The following is a 16,693-nucleotide window of genomic DNA, read 5'->3' as shown; positions in this document are numbered from 1 at the left end:
TCTTCAAAGCGCTTCATGGCATAGGGCCTAGTTACATGCAGGATCGCATCCTGCCCCACACATCCCTACGACCAATTCGCTCACACAGAGAGGGACTTCTCCGGGTGCCGTCCGCCAAACAGTGCCGGGGGGCGACACCCAGGAGCAGAGCCTTCTCTGTGATGGGCCCAGCCCTGTGGAATGACCTCCCCCGTGACATCAGGATTACTTCCGATCTCCGCTCCTTCCGTGTACAGCTGAAGACCCACCTCTTTCAATTATCTGGCCTGGCTCAATCGTAATTTCTCTTATTCCTCCTAACTGTTTTTAAATTGTCTTTTAAACGTTAAATTTTTTAATTGCATATTGGGTTCTTACAATTGGGGTATTTTAATGCTGATTTTTAACTGTCTATATGATGTAATTTGTTACCTCCTCCGTGTCCGTGTCCGTGTATGTGTATGTGTCTTTTGTATGTATGTATGTCTATGTGTTTTTATACATCTTCTATGTTTTATATGCTCCATTGTACGCCGCCCCGAGTCCTACTTGGAAAGGGAGCGGCTAATAAATTCATATTATTATTATTATTATTATTATTATTATTATAGGAAGAGGGAATAGGCAAAGGGGCTGGAAGTGTGCGTCTGTGCACAATCCTGTGAGTTTTAAAAACGTCTGATTGAATCCAGGAAGAGGGAATAGGCAAAGGGGGTGGAAGTGTGTGGGTGCAGAGGCTGTGAGTCTTAAAAATGTCTGTGTGACTCCACTAAGAGTGAAGAGGCAGAGGGGCTGGAAGTGTTTGTTCGTGGACGCAGGCTGTGAGTTTTAAAAACGTCTGATTGAATCCAGGAAGAGGGAAGAGGCAGAGGGACTGAAAGTGTGTTCGTGTGCACAGGCTGTGAGTCTTAAACACGTCTTATTGAATCCAGGAAGAGGGAAGAGGCAGAGGGGATGTACGTGTGTGCGTGTGAACAGACTGTGAGTCTTAAAAACATCTGAGTGGCTCCACGAAGAGGGAAGAGGCAGAGGGGCTGTAAGTGTGTCTGTGTGTGCACAGGCTGTGAGTCTTAAAAACATCTGAGTGGCTCCAGGAAGAGGGAATAGGCAAAGGGTCTGGAAGTGTGCATCTGTGCACAAACCTGTGAGTTTTAAAAACGTCTGATTGAATCCAGGAAGAGGGAATAGGCAAAGGGGCTGGAAGTGTGTGCGTGTGAACTGTCTGTGAGTCTTAAAAACATCTGAGTGACTCCAGGAAGAGGGAATAGGCAAAGGGTCTGGAAGTGTACCTCTGTGCACAAACCTGTGAGTTTTAAAAACGTCTGATTGAATCCAGGAAGAGGGAATAGGCAAAGGGGGTGGAAGTGTGTGGGTGCAGAGGCTGTGAGTCTTAAAAATGTCTGTGTGACTCCACTAAGAGTGAAGAGGCAGAGGGGCTGGAAGTGTTTGTTCGTGGACGCAGGCTGTGAGTTTTAAAAACGTCTGATTGAATCCAGGAAGAGGGAAGAGGCAGAGGGACTGGAAGTGTGTTCGTGTGCACAGGCTGTGAGTCTTAAAAACGTCTGAGTGACTCCAGGAAGAGGGAAGAAGCAAGGGGCTGGAAGTGTGTGGATGCAGAGGCTATGAGTCTTAAAAACGTCTGAGTGAATACAGGAAGAGGGAAGAGGCACAGGGGCTGGAAGTGTCTGGGTGCAGAGGATGTGAGTCTTAAAAATTTCTGAGTGACTACAGGAAGAGGGAAGAGGCAGAGGGGCTGGAAGTGTGCGTCTGTGCACAAACCTGTGAGTTTTAAAAACGTCTGATTGAATCCAGGAAGAGGGAATAGGCAAAGGGGGTGGAAGTGTGTGGGTGCAGAGGCTGTGAGTCTTAAAAATGTCTGTGTGACTCCACTAAGAGTGAAGAGGCAGAGGGGCTGGAAGTGTTTGTTCGTGGACGCAGGCTGTGAGTTTTAAAAACGTCTGATTGAATCCAGGAAGAGGGAAGAGGCAGAGGGACTGAAAGTGTGTTCGTGTGCACAGGCTGTGAGTCTTAAACACGTCTTATTGAATCCAGGAAGAGGGAGGAGGCAGAGGGGATGTACGTGTGTGCGTGTGAACAGACTGTGAGTCTTAAAAACATCTGAGTGGCTCCACGAAGAGGGAAGAGGCAGAGGGGCTGTAAGTGTTTCTGTGTGTGCGCAGGCTGTGAGTCTTAAAAACATCTGAGTGGCTCCAGGAAGAGGGAATAGGCAAAGGGTCTGGAAGTGTGCATCTGTGCACAAACCTGTGAGTTTAAAAAACGTCTGATTGAATCCAGGAAGAGGGAAGAGGCAGAGGGACTGGAAGTGTGTGGTTGTGAAGAGTCTGTGAGTCTTAAAAATAGCTGAGTGGCTCCAGGAAGAGGGAATAGGCAAAGGGGCTGGAAGTGTGCGTCTCTGCACAATCCTGTGAGTTTTAAAAACGTCTGATTGAATCCAGGAAGAGGGAATAGGCAAAGGGGGTGGAAGTGTGTGGGTGCAGAGGCTGTGAGTCTTAAAAATGTCTGTGTGACTCCACTAAGAGTGAAGAGGCAGAGGGGCTGGAAGTGTTTGTTCGTGGACGCAGGCTGTGAGTTTTAAAAACGTCTGATTGAATCCAGGAAGAGGGAAGAGGCAGAGGGACTGAAAGTGTGTTCGTGTGCACAGGCTGTGAGTCTTAAACACGTCTTATTGAATCCAGGAAGAGGGAAGAGGCAGAGGGGATGTACGTGTGTGCGTGTGAACAGACTGTGAGTCTTAAAAACATCTGAGTGGCTCCACGAAGAGGGAAGAGGCAGAGGGGCTGTAAGTGTGTCTGTGTGTGCGCAGGCTGTGAGTCTTAAAAACATCTGAGTGGCTCCAGGAAGAGGGAATAGGCAAAGGGTCTGGAAGTGTGCATCTGTGCACAAACCTGTGAGTTTAAAAAACGTCTGATTGAATCCAGGAAGAGGGAATAGGCAAAGGGGCTGGAAGTGTGTGCGTGTGAACTGTCTGTGAGTCTTAAAAACATCTGAGTGGCTCCAGGAAGAGGGAATAGGCAAAGGGTCTGGAAGTGTACCTCTGTGCACAAACCTGTGAGTTTTAAAAACGTCTGATTGAATCCAGGAAGAGGGAAGAGGCAGAGGGACTGGAAGTGTGTTCGTGTGCACAGGCTGTGAGTCTTAAAAACGTCTGAGTGACTCCAGGAAGAGGGAAGAGGCAAGGGGCTGGAAGTGTGTGGATGCAGAGGCTATGAGTCTTAAAAACGTCTGAGTGAATACAGGAAGAGGGAATAGGCACAGGGGCTGGAAGTGTCTGGGTGCAGAGGATGTGAGTCTTAAAAATTTCTGAGTGACTACAGGAAGAGGGAAGAGGCAGAGGGGCTGGAAGTGTGCGTCTGTGCACAAACCTGTGAGTTTAAAAAACGTCTGATTGAATCCAGGAAGAGGGAAGAGGCAGAGGGACTGGAAGTGTGTGGTTGTGAAGAGTCTGTGAGTCTTAAAAATAGCTGAGTGACTACAGGAAGAGGGAAGAGGCAGAGGGGCTGGAAGTGTGCGTCTGTGCACAAACCTGTGAGTTTTAAAAACGTCTGATTGAATCCAGGAAGAGGGAATAGGCAAAGGGGGTGGAAGTGTGTGGGTGCAGAGGCTGTGAGTCTTAAAAATGTCTGTGTGACTCCACTAAGAGTGAAGAGGCAGAGGGGCTGGAAGTGTTTGTTCGTGGACGCAGGCTGTGAGTTTTAAAAACGTCTGATTGAATCCAGGAAGAGGGAAGAGGCAGAGGGACTGAAAGTGTGTTCGTGTGCACAGGCTGTGAGTCTTAAACACGTCTTATTGAATCCAGGAAGAGGGAAGAGGCAGAGGGGATGTACGTGTGTGCGTGTGAACAGACTGTGAGTCTTAAAAACATCTGAGTGGCTCCACGAAGAGGGAAGAGGCAGAGGGGCTGTAAGTGTGTCTGTGTGTGCGCAGGCTGTGAGTCTTAAAAACATCTGAGTGACTCCAGGAAGAGGGAATAGGCAAAGGGTCTGGAAGGGTCTGAGTTTATGTTCGTGTACGCAGGCTGTGAGTCTTAAAAACGTCTGAGTGACTCCAGGAAGAGGGAAGAGGCAAGGGGCTGGAAGTGTGTGGATGCAGAGGCTATGAGTCTTAAAAACATCTAAGTGGCTCCAGGAAGAGGGAAGAGGCAAAGGGGCTGGAAGTGTGCGTCTGTGCACAAATGTCTGTGGCAAGGGGCTGGAAGTGTGTGGATGCAGAGGCTATGAGTCTTAAAAACATCTAAGTGGCTCCAGGAAGAGGGAAGAGGCAAAGGGGCTGGAAGTGTGCGTCTGTGCACAAATGTCTGTGTGACTCCACTAAGAGTGAAGAGGCAGAGGGGCTGGAAGTGTTTGTTCGTGGACGCAGGCTGTGAGTTTTAAAAACGTCTGATTGAATCCAGGAAGAGGGAAGAGGCAGAGGGACTGAAAGTGTGTTCGTGTGCACAGGCTGTGAGTCTTAAACACGTCTTATTGAATCCAGGAAGAGGGAAGAGGCAGAGGGGATGTACGTGTGTGCGTGTGAACAGACTGTGAGTCTTAAAAACATCTGAGTGGCTCCACGAAGAGGGAAGAGGCAGAGGGGCTGTAAGTGTGTCTGTGTGTGCGCAGGCTGTGCGTCTTAAAAACATCTGAGTGGCTCCAGGAAGAGGGAATAGGCAAAGGGTCTGGAAGTGTGCATCTGTGCACAAACCTGTGAGTTTAAAAAACGTCTGATTGAATCCAGGAAGAGGGAATAGGCAAAGGGGCTGGAAGTGTGTGCGTGTGAACTGTCTGTGAGTCTTAAAAACATCTGAGTGACTCCAGGAAGAGGGAATAGGCAAAGGGTCTGGAAGTGTACCTCTGTGCACAAACCTGTGAGTTTTAAAAACGTCTGATTGAATCCAGGAAGAGGGAATAGGCAAAGGGGGTGGAAGTGTGTGGGTGCAGAGGCTGTGATTCTTAAAAATGTCTGTGTGACTCCACTAAGAGTGAAGAGGCAGAGGGGCTGGAAGTGTTTGTTCGTGGACGCAGGCTGTGAGTCTTAAACACGTCTTATTGAATCCAGGAAGAGGGAAGAGGCAGAGGGGATGTACGTGTGTGCGTGTGAACAGACTGTGAGTCTTAAAAACATCTGAGTGGCTCCACGAAGAGGGAAGAGGCAGAGGGGCTGTAAGTGTGTCTGTTTGTGCGCAGGCTGTGAGTCTTAAAAACATCTGAGTGGCTCCAGGAAGAGGGAATAGGCAAAGGGTCTGGAAGTGTGCATCTGTGCACAAACCTGTGAGTTTAAAAAACGTCTGATTGAATCCAGGAAGAGGGAATAGGCAAAGGGGCTGGAAGTGTGTGCGTGTGAACTGTCTGTGAGTCTTAAAAACATCTGAGTGACTCCAGGAAGAGGGAATAGGCAAAGGATCTGGAAGTGTACCTCTGTGCACAAACCTGTGAGTTTTAAAAACGTCTGATTGAATCCAGGAAGAGGGAATAGGCAAAGGGCGTGGAAGTGTGTGGGTGCAGAGGCTGTGAGTCTTAAAAATGTCTGTGTGACTCCACTAAGAGTGAAGAGGCAGAGGGGCTGGAAGTGTTTGTTCGTGGACGCAGGCTGTGAGTTTTAAAAACGTCTGATTGAATCCAGGAAGAGGGAAGAGGCAGAGGGACTGGAAGTGTGTTCGTGTGCACAGGCTGTGAGTTTTAAAAACGTCTGAGTGACTCCAGGAAGAGGGAAGAGGCAAGGGGCTGGAAGTGTGTGGATGCAGAGGCTATGAGTCTTAAAAACATCTGAGTGGCTCCAGGAAGAGGGAATAGGCAAAGGGGCTGGAAGTGTGCGTCTGTGCACAAACCTGTGAGTTTAAAAAACGTCTGATTGAATCCAGGAAGAGGGAATAGGCAAAGGGGCTGGAAGTGTGTGCGTGTGAACTGTCTGTGAGTCTTAAAAACATCTGAGTGACTCCAGGAAGAGGGAATAGGCAAAGGGTCTGGAAGTGTACCTCTGTGCACAAACCTGTGAGTTTTAAAAACGTCTGATTGAATCCAGGAAGAGGGAATAGGCAAAGGGGGTGGAAGTGTGTGGGTGCAGAGGCTGTGAGTCTTAAAAATGTCTGTGTGACTCCACTAAGAGTGAAGAGGCAGAGGGGCTGGAAGTGTTTGTTCGTGGACGCAGGCTGTGAGTCTTAAACACGTCTTATTGAATCCAGGAAGAGGGAAGAGGCAGAGGGGATGTACGTGTGTGCGTGTGAACAGACTGTGAGTCTTAAAAACATCTGAGTGGCTCCACGAAGAGGGAAGAGGCAGAGGGGCTGTAAGTGTGTCTGTTTGTGTGCAGGCTGTGAGTCTTAAAAACATCTGAGTGGCTCCAGGAAGAGGGAATAGGCAAAGGGTCTGGAAGTGTGCATCTGTGCACAAACCTGTGAGTTTAAAAAACGTCTGATTGAATCCAGGAAGAGGGAATAGGCAAAGGGGCTGGAAGTGTGTGCGTGTGAACTGTCTGTGAGTCTTAAAAACATCTGAGTGACTCCAGGAAGAGGGAATAGGCAAAGGATCTGGAAGTGTACCTCTGTGCACAAACCTGTGAGTTTTAAAAACGTCTGATTGAATCCAGGAAGAGGGAATAGGCAAAGGGCGTGGAAGTGTGTGGGTGCAGAGGCTGTGAGTCTTAAAAATGTCTGTGTGACTCCACTAAGAGTGAAGAGGCAGAGGGGCTGGAAGTGTTTGTTCGTGGACGCAGGCTGTGAGTTTTAAAAACGTCTGATTGAATCCAGGAAGAGGGAAGAGGCAGAGGGACTGGAAGTGTGTTCGTGTGCACAGGCTGTGAGTTTTAAAAACGTCTGAGTGACTCCAGGAAGAGGGAAGAGGCAAGGGGCTGGAAGTGTGTGGATGCAGAGGCTATGAGTCTTAAAAACATCTGAGTGGCTCCAGGAAGAGGGAAGAGGCAAAGGGGCTGGAAGTGTGCGTCTGTGCACAATCCTGTGAGTTTTAAAAACGTCTCATTGAATCCAGGAAGAGGAAAGAGTAAATGGGGCTGGAAGTGTGTGTGTGTGTGTGCACAGGCTGTGAGTTTTAAAAACATCTGAGTGACTCCAGGAAGATGGAAGAGGCAGAGGGACTGGAAGTGTGCGTCTGTGCACAAATGTCTGTGTGACTCCACTAAGAGTGAAGAGGCAGAGGGGCTGGAAGTGTTTGTTCGTGGACGCAGGCTGTGAGTTTTAAAAACGTCTGATTGAATCCAGGAAGAGGGAAGAGGCAGAGGGACTGAAAGTGTGTTCGTGTGCACAGGCTGTGAGTCTTAAACACGTCTTATTGAATCCAGGAAGAGGGAAGAGGCAGAGGGGATGTACGTGTGTGCGTGTGAACAGACTGTGAGTCTTAAAAACATCTGAGTGGCTCCACGAAGAGGGAAGAGGCAGAGGGGCTGTAAGTGTGTCTGTTTGTGCGCAGGCTGTGAGTCTTAAAAACATCTGAGTGGCTCCAGGAAGAGGGAATAGGCAAAGGGTCTGGAAGTGTGCATCTGTGCACAAACCTGTGAGTTTAAAAAACGTCTGATTGAATCCAGGAAGAGGGAATAGGCAAAGGGGCTGGAAGTGTGTGCGTGTGAACTGTCTGTGAGTCTTAAAAACATCTGAGTGACTCCAGGAAGAGGGAATAGGCAAAGGATCTGGAAGTGTACCTCTGTGCACAAACCTGTGAGTTTTAAAAACGTCTGATTGAATCCAGGAAGAGGGAATAGGCAAAGGGCGTGGAAGTGTGTGGGTGCAGAGGCTGTGAGTCTTAAAAATGTCTGTGTGACTCCACTAAGAGTGAAGAGGCAGAGGGGCTGGAAGTGTTTGTTCGTGGACGCAGGCTGTGAGTTTTAAAAACGTCTGATTGAATCCAGGAAGAGGGAAGAGGCAGAGGGACTGGAAGTGTGTTCGTGTGCACAGGCTGTGAGTTTTAAAAACGTCTGAGTGACTCCAGGAAGAGGGAAGAGGCAAGGGGCTGGAAGTGTGTGGATGCAGAGGCTATGAGTCTTAAAAACATCTGAGTGGCTCCAGGAAGAGGGAAGAGGCAAAGGGGCTGGAAGTGTGCGTCTGTGCACAATCCTGTGAGTTTTAAAAACGTCTCATTGAATCCAGGAAGAGGAAAGAGTCAATGGGGCTGGAAGTGTGTGTGTGTGTGTGCACAGGCTGTGAGTTTTAAAAACATCTTATTGAATCCAGGAAGATGGAAGAGGCAGAGGGACTGGAAGTGTAGTGCGTTTGCACAGGCTGTGAGTCTCAAAAACATCTGAGTGACTCCAGGAGGAGGGAATAGGCAGAGGGACTGGAAGTGTGTGTGTGTGTGCACAGGCTATGAGGCTTGAAAACGTTCGATTGAATCCAGGAAGAGGCAGAGGGGCTGGAAGTGTGTGTGTGTGTGCAGAGACTGTGAGTTTTAAAAACGTCTGGTTGAATCTAGGGAGAGGGAATAGGCAAAGGGGATGGAAGTGTGTGGGTGCAGAGGCTGTGAGTCTTAAAAATGTCTGTGTGAATCCAGGAAGAGGGAAGAGGCAGAGGGACTGGAAGTGTGGTTGTGTGCGCACAGGCTGTGAGGCTAAAAAACGTTCGATTGAATCCAGGAAGAGGCAAAGGGGCTGGAAGTGTATTCTTGTGCAAAGGCTGCGAGTCTTAAAAACATCTGAGTGACTCCAAGTAGACGGGAGAGGCAGACGGGCTGGAAGTGTATGGGTGCAGAGGCTGTGAGTCTTAAAAACTTTGGGGTGACTACAGGAAGAGTGAAGAGGCAAAGGGCTGGAACTGTGTGGGTGCAAAGGCTGTGAGTCTTCAAAATGTCTGTTTTAATCCAGGAATAGGGAAGTGGCAGAGGGACTGGAAGTGTCGTCCGTGTGCACAGGCTTTGAGTCTTAAAAACGTCTGAGTGACTCAAGGAACAGGTAAGTGGCAGAGGGACTTGAAGTGTGTTCGTGTGCACAGACTGTGGGTATTAAAAACATCTGAGTGTCTCAAGGAAGAGGGAATAGGCAAAGGGGATGGAAGTGTGCGTCTGTGCACAAACCTGTGAGTTTTAAAAACGTCTGATTGAATCCAGGAATAGGGAAGAGGCAAAGGGGCTGGAAGTGTGTGGGTGCAGAGTATGTGAGTTTTAAAAGCTTCTGAGTGACTCCAGGAAGAGGGAAGAGGCAAGGGGCTGGAAGTGTGTGGATGCAGAGGCTATGAGTCTTAAAAACGTCTGAGTGAATCCAGGAAGATGGAAGAGGCAGAGGGGCTGGAAGTGTGTGTGGGCGCACAGGCTGTGAGTTTTAAAAACGTCTGATTGAATCTAGGAACAGGGAATAGGCAAAGGGGATGGAAGTGTGTGGGTGCAGAGGCTGTGAGTCTTAAAAATGTCTGTTTGAATCCAGGAAGAGGGAAGAGGCAGAGGGACTGGAAGTTTGTGTGTGCGCGCACAGGCTGTGAGGCTTAAAAGCTTTCGATTGAATCCAGGAAGAGGGAAGAGGCAGAGGGACTGGAAGTGTGTGTGTGTGTGTGTGTGCGCAGACTGTGAGTTTTAAAAACGTCTGATTGAATCCAGGAATAGGGAATAGGCAGAGGGACTGGAAGTGTGTGGGTGCAGAGGATGTGAGTCTTAAAAACTTCTGACTGACTACAGGAAGAGGCAGAGGGGCTGGAAGTGTGTGCGTGTGTACAGGTTGTTTGTCTTAAAAATGTATGAGTGACTCCAGGAATAGGGAACAGGCAGAGGGGCTGGAAGTGTTTCTGTGTGCATAGTCTGTGAGTCTTAAAAACTTCTGAGTGATTCCAGGAAGAGGGAAGAGGCAGAGGGGGTGGAACTGTGTGTTTGTGTGCACAGGCTGTGAATTTTAGAAATGTCTAATTGAATCCAGAAAGAGGGACTAGGCAAAGGGTCTGGAAGTGTGTTTGTGTGCGCAGGCTGTGAATCTTAAAAACATCTGAGTGGCTCCAGGAAGAGGGAATAGGCAAAGGGTCTGGAAGTGTGCATCTGTGCACAAACCTGTGAGTTTTAAAAACGTCTGATTGAATCCAGGAAGAGGGAAGAGGCAAAGGGGCTGGAAGTGTGTGCTTGTGAACAGTCTGTGAGTCTTAAAAACATCTGAGTGACTCCAGGAAGAGGGAATAGGCAAGGGGGCTGGAAGTGTGCGTCTGTGCACAAAGCTGTGAGTTTTAAAAACGTCTCATTGAATCCAGGAAGAGGGAAGAGGCAGAGGGACTGGAAGTGTGTTCTTGTGAACAGTCTGTGAGTCTTAAAAACATCTGAGTGGCTCCAGGAAGAGGGAATAGGCACAGGGGCTGGAAGTGTCTGGGTGCAGAGGATGTGAGACTTAAAAATTTCTGAGTGACTACAGAAAGAGGGAAGAGGCAGAGGGGCTGGACGTATGTGTGCGCACACAGGCTGTGAGTCTTAAAAACGTCTGAGTTACTCCAGGAAGAGGGAAAAGGCAAAGGGGCTGGAAGTATCTAAGTATTGATTTATTTATGTATCTTTTATGTATTGACTGTACACCGCCCCTAGTCCCTTTTGGGAGAGGGGGCGGTCTATAAATATGAATAAAAGTAAAGTAAAGTAAAAGTGTGTTCGTGTGCATAGGCTGTGATTCTTAAAAACATCTGAGTGACTCCAGGAAGATGGAAGAGGCAGAGGGACTGGAAGTGTAGTGCGTTTGCACAGGCTGTGAGTCTCAAAAACATCTGAGTGACTCCAGGAGGAGGGAAGAGGCAGAGGGACTGGAAGTGTGTGTGTGTGTGCACAGGCTATGAGGCTTGAAAACGTTCGATTGAATCCAGGAAGAGGCAGAGGGGCTGGAAGTGTGTGTGTGTGTGCAGAGACTGTGAGTTTTAAAAACGTCTGGTTGAATCTAGGGAGAGGGAATAGGCAAAGGGGATGGAAGTGTGTGGGTGCAGAGGCTGTGAGTCTTAAAAATGTCTGTGTGAATCCAGGAAGAGGGAAGAGGCAGAGGGACTGGAAGTGTGGTTGTGTGCGCACAGGCTGTGAGGCTAAAAAACGTTCGATTGAATCCAGGAAGAGGCAAAGGGGCTGGAAGTGTATTCTTGTGCAAAGGCTGCGAGTCTTAAAAACATCTGAGTGACTCCAAGTAGAGGGGAGGGGCAGACGGGCTGGAAGTGTATGGGTGCAGAGGCTGTGAGTCTTAAAAACTTCGGGGTGACTACAGGAAGAGTGAAGAGGCAAAGGGCTGGAACTGTGTGGGTGCAAAGGCTGTGAGTCTTCAAAATGTCTGTTTTAATCCAGGAATAGGGAAGTGGCAGAGGGACTGGAAGTGTCGTCCGTGTGCACAGGCTTTGAGTCTTAAAAACGTCTGAGTGACTCAAGGAACAGGTAAGTGGCAGAGGGACTTGAAGTGTGTTCGTGTGCACAGACTGTGGGTATTAAAAACATCTGAGTGTCTCAAGGAAGAGGGAATAGGCAAAGGGGATGGAAGTGTGCGTCTGTGCACAAACCTGTGAGTTTTAAAAACGTCTGATTGAATCCAGGAATAGGGAAGAGGCAAAGGGGCTGGAAGTGTGTGGGTGCAGAGGATGTGAGTCTTAAAAACTTCTGAGTGACTCCAGGAAGAGGGAAGAGGCAGAGGGGCTGGAAGTGTGTGGATGCAGAGGCTATGAGTCTTAAAAACGTCTGAGTGAATCCAGGAAGAGGGAAGAGGCAGAGGGACTGGAAGTGTGTGGGTGCAGAGGATGTGAGTCTTAAAAACTTCTGAGTGACTCCAGGAAGAGGGAAGAGGCAGAGGGGCTGGAAGTGTTTGTGTGTGCATAGTCTGTGAGTCTTAAAAACTTCTGAGTGACTCCAGGAAGAGGGAAGAGGCAGAGGGGGTGGAACTGTGTGTTTGTGTGCACAGGCTGTGAATTTTAGAAATGTCTAATTGAATCCAGAAAGAGGGAATAGGCGAAGGGGCTGGAAGTGTGTTTATGTGCGCAGGCTGTGAGTCTTAAAAACGTCTGATTGAATCGAGGAAGAGGGAATAGGCAAACGGGCTGGAAGTTTGCGTCTGTGCACAAACCTGTAAGTTTTAAAAACGTCTGATTGAATCCAGGAAGAGGGAATAGGCACAGGGGCTGGAAGTGTCTGGGTGCAGAGGATGTGAGTCTTAAAAATTTCTGAGTGACTACAGGAAGAGGGAAGAGGCAGAGGGGCTGGAAGTGTGCGTCTGTGCACAAACCTGTGAGTTTTAAAAACGTCTGATTGAATCCAGGAAGAGGGAATAGGCAAAGGGGGTGGAAGTGTGTGGGTGCAGAGGCTGTGAGTCTTAAAAATGTCTGTGTGACTCCACTAAGAGTGAAGAGGCAGAGGGGCTGGAAGTGTTTGTTCGTGGACGCAGGCTGTGAGTTTTAAAAACGTCTGATTGAATCCAGGAAGAGGGAAGAGGCAGAGGGACTGAAAGTGTGTTCGTGTGCACAGGCTGTGAGTCTTAAACACGTCTTATTGAATCCAGGAAGAGGGAAGAGGCAGAGGGGATGTACGTGTGTGCATGTGAACAGACTGTGAGTCTTAAAAACATCTGAGTGGCTCCACGAAGAGGGAAGAGGCAGAGGGGCTGTAAGTGTGTCTGTGTGTGCGCAGGCTGTGAGTCTTAAAAACATCTGAGTGGCTCCAGGAAGAGGGAATAGGCAAAGGGTCTGGAAGTGTGCATCTGTGCACAAACCTGTGAGTTTAAAAAACGTCTGATTGAATCCAGGAAGAGGGAATAGGCAAAGGGGCTGGAAGTGTGTGCGTGTGAACTGTCTGTGAGTCTTAAAAACATCTGAGTGACTCCAGGAAGAGGGAATAGGCAAAGGATCTGGAAGTGTACCTCTGTGCACAAACCTGTGAGTTTTAAAAACGTCTGATTGAATCCAGGAAGAGGGAATAGGCAAAGGGGGTGGAAGTGTGTGGGTGCAGAGGCTGTGAGTCTTAAAAATGTCTGTGTGACTCCACTAAGAGTGAAGAGGCAGAGGGGCTGGAAGTGTTTGTTCGTGGACGCAGGCTGTGAGTTTTAAAAACGTCTGATTGAATCCAGGAAGAGGGAAGAGGCAGAGGGACTGGAAGTGTGTTCGTGTGCACAGGCTGTGAGTTTTAAAAAGATCTAATTGAATCCAAGAAGAGGGAAGCGGCAGAGGGGCTGGACGTATGTTCGTGTGCACAGGCTGCGAGTCTGAAAAACATCTTATTGAATCCAGGATGAGGGAAGAGGCAGAGGGGCTGGAAATTTATGTTCGTGTACGCAGGCTGTGAGTCTTAAAAACGTCTGAGTGACTCCAGGAAGAGGGAAGAGGCAAGGGGCTGGAAGTGTGTGGATGCAGAGGCTATGAGTCTTAAAAACATCTGAGTGGCTCCAGGAAGAGGGAAGAGGCAAAGGGGCTGGAAGTGTGCGTCTGTGCACAATCCTGTGAGTTTTAAAAACGTCTCATTGAATCCAGGAAGAGGAAAGAGTCAATGGGGCTGGAAGTGTGTGTGTGTGTGTGCACAGGCTGTGAGTTTTAAAAACATCTTATTGAATCCAGGAAGATGGAAGAGGCAGAGGGACTGGAAGTGTAGTGCGTTTGCACAGGCTGTGAGTCTCAAAAACATCTGAGTGACTCCAGGAGGAGGGAAGAGGCAGAGGGACTGGAAGTGTGTGTGTGTGTGCACAGGCTATGAGGCTTGAAAACGTTCGATTGAATCCAGGAAGAGGCAGAGGGGCTGGAAGTGTGTGTGTGTGTGCAGAGACTGTGAGTTTTAAAAACGTCTGGTTGAATCTAGGGAGAGGGAATAGGCAAAGGGGATGGAAGTGTGTGGGTGCAGAGGCTGTGAGTCTTAAAAATGTCTGTGTGAATCCAGGAAGAGGGAAGAGGCAGAGGGACTGGAAGTGTGGTTGTGTGCGCACAGGCTGTGAGGCTAAAAAACGTTCGATTGAATCCAGGAAGAGGCAAAGGGGCTGGAAGTGTATTCTTGTGCAAAAGCTGCGAGTCTTAAAAACATCTGAGTGACTCCAAGTAGAGGGGAGAGGCAGACGGGCTGGAAGTGTATGGGTGCAGAGGCTGTGAGTCTTAAAAACTTCGGGGTGACTACAGGAAGAGTGAAGAGGCAGAGGGCTGGAACTGTGTGGGTGCAAAGGCTGTGAGTCTTCAAAATGTCTGTTTTAATCCAGGAATAGGGAAGTGGCAGAGGGACTGGAAGTGTCGTCCGTGTGCACAGGCTTTGAGTCTTAAAAACGTCTGAGTGACTCAAGGAACAGGTAAGTGGCAGAGGGACTTGAAGTGTGTTCGTGTGCACAGACTGTGGGTATTAAAAACATCTGAGTGTCTCAAGGAAGAGGGAATAGGCAAAGGGGATGGAAGTGTGCGTCTGTGCACAAACCTGTGAGTTTTAAAAACGTCTGATTGAATCCAGGAATAGGGAAGAGGCAAAGGGGCTGGAAGTGTGTGGGTGCAGAGGATGTGAGTTTTAAAAGCTTCTGAGTGACTCCAGGAAGAGGGAAGAGGCAAGGGGCTGGAAGTGTGTGGATGCAGAGGCTATGAGTCTTAAAAACGTCTGAGTGAATCCAGGAAGATGGAAGAGGCAGAGGGGCTGGAAGTGTTTGTGTGTGCATAGTCTGTGAGTCTTAAAAACTTCTGAGTGACTCCAGGAAGAGGGAAGAGGCAGAGGGGGTGGAACTGTGTGTTTGTGTGCACAGGCTGTGAATTTTAGAAATGTCTAATTGAATCCAGAAAGAGGGAATAGGCGAAGGGGCTGGAAGTGTGTTTATGTGCGCAGGCTGTGAGTCTTAAAAACGTCTGATTGAATCGAGGAAGAGGGAATAGGCAAACGGGCTGGAAGTTTGCGTCTGTGCACAAACCTGTAAGTTTTAAAAACGTCTGATTGAATCCAGGAAGAGGGAATAGGCACAGGGGCTGGAAGTGTCTGGGTGCAGAGGATGTGAGTCTTAAAAATTTCTGAGTGACTACAGGAAGAGGGAAGAGGCAGAGGGGCTGGAAGTGTGTGCGTGTGTACAGGTTGTTTGTCTTAAAAATGTATGAGTGACTCCAGGAATAGGGAACAGGCAGAGGGGCTGGAAGTGTTTGTGTGTGCATAGTCTGTGAGTCTTAAAAACTTCTGAGTGATTCCAGGAAGAGGGAAGAGGCAGAGGGGGTGGAACTGTGTGTTTGTGTGCACAGGCTGTGAATTTTAGAAATGTCTAATTGAATCCAGAAAGAGGGACTAGGCAAAGGGTCTGGAAGTGTGTTTGTGTGCGCAGGCTGTGAATCTTAAAAACATCTGAGTGGCTCCAGGAAGAGGGAATAGGCAAAGGGTCTGGAAGTGTGCATCTGTGCACAAACCTGTGAGTTTTAAAAACGTCTGATTGAATCCAGGAAGAGGGAAGAGGCAAAGGGGCTGGAAGTGTGTGCTTGTGAACAGTCTGTGAGTCTTAAAAACATCTGAGTGACTCCAGGAAGAGGGAATAGGCAAGGGGGCTGGAAGTGTGCGTCTGTGCACAAAACTGTGAGTTTTAAAAACGTCTCATTGAATCCAGGAAGAGGGAAGAGGCAGAGGGACTGGAAGTGTGTTCTTGTGAACAGTCTGTGAGTCTTAAAAACATCTGAGTGGCTCCAGGAAGAGGGAATAGGCACAGGGGCTGGAAGTGTCTGGGTGCAGAGGATGTGAGACTTAAAAATTTCTGAGTGACTACAGAAAGAGGGAAGAGGCAGAGGGGCTGGACGTATGTGTGCGCACACAGGCTGTGAGTCTTAAAAACGTCTGAGTGACTCCAGGAAGAGGGAAAAGGCAAAGGGGCTGGAAGTATCTAAGTATTGATTTATTTATGTATCTTTTATGTATTGACTGTACACCGCCCCTAGTCCCTTTTGGGAGAGGGGGCGGTCTATAAATATGAATAAAAGTAAAGTAAAGTAAAAGTGTGTTCGTGTGCATAGGCTGTGATTCTTAAAAACATCTGAGTGACTCCAGGAAGAGGTCAGAGGCAGAGGGGCTGGAAGTTAGTGCACGTGCACAGGCTGTGAGTTTTAAAAACGGCTGACTGACTTCAGGAAGAGGGAAGAGGCAGAGGGACTGGAAGTGTGTGGTTGTGAAGAGTCTGTGAGTCTTAAAAATAGCTGAGTGGCTCCAAACAAGGAGGAGGAGCTTCCTGGAGGATGGCGGTCAGCCTCTGAGCTCCGTGTTTTCTCGGGGCTCTTTTTGACCTGGGCTGGGTGCTGCTGGCCCGTAGACGAGCTGGAGGACCACAAATCTACACAATGACCACCCTGGCTTATTTCTGGACCCTAGTGGTCCCCCAGGGTGGCCGGACGGCACAGAAAAGCGGAGAAAGTAAATCGAGCTTTGAAATGTGAAGTGAGCTGGGAAATGGCGGTCGGCGTTTTGGGCGCGTCGGCTTACTCCGGGGGGATTGCAGGCGTCGACGGCTGCTGGAGCTGTCGTCTTGGCGTTCTGATTCGATCTATTTGGCTGGCGTTTGCGGGCGTTTTTTACAAGCCACGACAGCTACGACAGCCTGAGGCAAGACCAACGACGCCCTGAGCGGTTAGTGTCGGGGACACGATGGCGTCCCATACGAGAGAAGGTGGAGGGAGGTGTTGGTGGCAGAGGCGGCCCGGAAGACCATCGGGGGGCTTTAAACATCAATCCCCCGACCCGCTGGACCCGCCGGGAGCCCCGAGCCTTCTAGAAGCCCAGTGGAGATCGTGGGAGGTTGGAGCTGGGCGTGAAACATCTGTTGTGAAACATCTGAGTCGCCGGGGATGTTGGATTTGTTGAGGGCGCCGGAGTGAATA

This window comes from Natrix helvetica (genome assembly GCF_964273705.1).
Source record: "Natrix helvetica genome assembly, chromosome: W".
Taxonomy (NCBI): Eukaryota; Metazoa; Chordata; class Lepidosauria; order Squamata; family Natricidae; genus Natrix; species Natrix helvetica.
Note: the sequence above shows the minus strand (reverse complement) of the source record.